We start from the raw sequence: 2130 nt of genomic DNA, 5'->3' as shown, positions 1-2130 counted from the left end.
GATTATTTCATGTTTGTTCTGTGCAGACGCTGGTTTCCTCAGAAGTCTATGTGCTCCTAGAAGGAGTCGAACTGCTAAGATTTGGAATCCTAGAACATCTGGAAGAAGAAACAGCCCCGAGTCACAAGTCTCCGACATTGGCCCGTTGCTGTGGTATTTGAAGGAGTCCAACAGAGGTGACAGTGTCGGTGATCGGTTGTGCGCCGTCCCCGGTGTGGGCACGCTCTAGCAAATCAGGCGTGCAACCAGTGCATTTCCCCAGTTCCAGTTCCCTCCGGTTTGAGAGCGGAGACACCCTCTGGAATGAGCAACGGAGCTCCTACAATTTGCCCGTCATGGATCGCACACATTCTTTCTGCTTTTCTTCATTTTTGAGAGACTTTATAAAAACGAATACCCGTGGAAGCACAGCGCTTCCTTCCGATGACGCATCCTGTCGGGCTTGGAGTCAGCCCTTGCGTGTGGTCGGTCAGGTCACCGCCCGCTGCAGATGCTGCCTCAGAACTTGGTGACACGGGATCGTCGGGTAGGATCATCCTTACCTGTTCCCCCTTCGGGAGGGCAGATGTGAACGTGATGATCAGAGCTCGTGTGATTCGTGGTTAGTGTCTCGGTGTGGCCAGGACCTGCAGCACCTTGGTCACTCCTGTATGATTCTCCATGGGAAATAATAATAATAATAATAATAATAATAATAATAATAAAAAGAACCGGGGACGCCTGGGTGGCTCAGTGGTTGAGCGTCTGCCTTCGGCTCAGGTCGTGATCCCAGAGTCTTGGGATCGAATCCCGTATTGGGCTCCCCTGCAGGGAGCCTGCTTCTCCCTCTGCCTGTGTCTCTGCTTCTCTCTGTGTGTCTCTCATGAATAAATAAATAAAATCTAAAAGAGAGAGAGAGAGAAAGGCACAAAGCTTGCTGAGTGGCCACGGGTGGGGGTGGGGGTGGGCGGCGATGGGAGGGGAGTGAGTAGTGAACATGCATCCGCACATGCCTTGTGCAGTGTACCACACATGCACCCTAGAGGTGCAGCGCGAAACCTGCGCAACTGCATTCGGTAGCCCTGCGTTAGCTGGTGGCTGCAGGGAAGGATCCTCCTGCGCAGGTTATGGGAGGTAAAGTCGAAACAGTACACCGTCCCTGGGATGTGGAGCTGGGAGGACCACATCCAGACCTTGAAGATTTTCTAGGGGACGGATGACTTCACCTACAAAGTGGATGTTTGGAGGGTGAGTCAGCATTTGCAGGCGGGATGACTGTGGGCTGAGCAGGGCAGGGAAGCTGTGACACCAGACGAAGCTTTGAGCCGAGTATTGGTTGTCAAAGCTCCCTCATGGTCCCTTCCCTGCTCTCTCTGAGGAAGTCCTTTGGCCACCCCCACAGACCTGGAGCTGCTTCTGGAACATCACATACCCTGTGAATGTCTGCTCTGACCGTTACAGGCCGGCTCGTTCCTAAATGCCGCCTCCTCTGCTGAGTCTCAGATGAGGCCGGACACGTGGCGTTTGCTCCAAAGGCTCCTTCTGGTGACTCGCATCTCAGCTCCTAAGGCACGAGCCCCCCAACCCCCCCCCCCCCCCCCCCAGGCAGCAAGGAGCCAGAGGTTGCAAGATGTAACCTTCTTATTTCACTGGTGAGGAAATTGAATCCAAAAGGACAACGGCTCTGGAGAGGACACTTGTGGAGGCAGGAGTGAAACCCACACAGACGTGTGGAAGTGCCGTCCCCCGGGATGACGCGGAGTGCGTGTGGGGTCAAGGAGAGAACCTCTCTGGTGACTCCCCAGCCAGCCCGAGCCCCCCGGTTCAGCTCACCTTGTCTCGGAGGTCCCCATGCCATATACCTCGGCTCCATGGTCATGACGCCAACGCGCCCATCGACGACCACGTTAGGGAGTCTGGACGCCCCGGTCCGACCGTAACTCCCAGGACTGCCGAGGCGCCCGAGGCCGGGAGACGGGTGGTGGACGATTCTCCAGCCCCCGGGAAGAGCCAGCACCTCGCTGCCGGACATCTGGCCTCCAGGGTCGCCAGAGAATAAAGTCCTGTCGTCTCAAGTCCCCCAGATTTTGGAAACTCGTTGGTGGTCACGCTAGGAAATGGACACAAGCACGATGCAAGATTCCTTTGTGA

The 2130-nt window shown here is 55.7% G+C and overlaps 1 non-coding gene across 1 annotated transcript; it reads left to right on the top strand.

The window, feature by feature from the left end:
- Nucleotides 1–519: 519 nt before the first annotated feature.
- Nucleotides 520–655, top strand: LOC119867137. The gene has a single exon (XR_005382503.1). It is a non-coding gene; the product is annotated as a U8 small nucleolar RNA (small nucleolar RNA).
- The last annotated feature ends 1475 nt before the right edge of the window (nucleotides 656–2130 follow it).

Source organism: Canis lupus, chromosome 31 (genome assembly GCF_011100685.1).
Source record: "Canis lupus familiaris isolate Mischka breed German Shepherd chromosome 31, alternate assembly UU_Cfam_GSD_1.0, whole genome shotgun sequence".
NCBI lineage: Eukaryota > Metazoa > Chordata > Mammalia > Carnivora > Canidae > Canis > Canis lupus.
The sequence above is the reverse complement of the archived record's forward strand: the minus strand, read 5'-3'. Positions and strand labels throughout refer to the sequence as shown.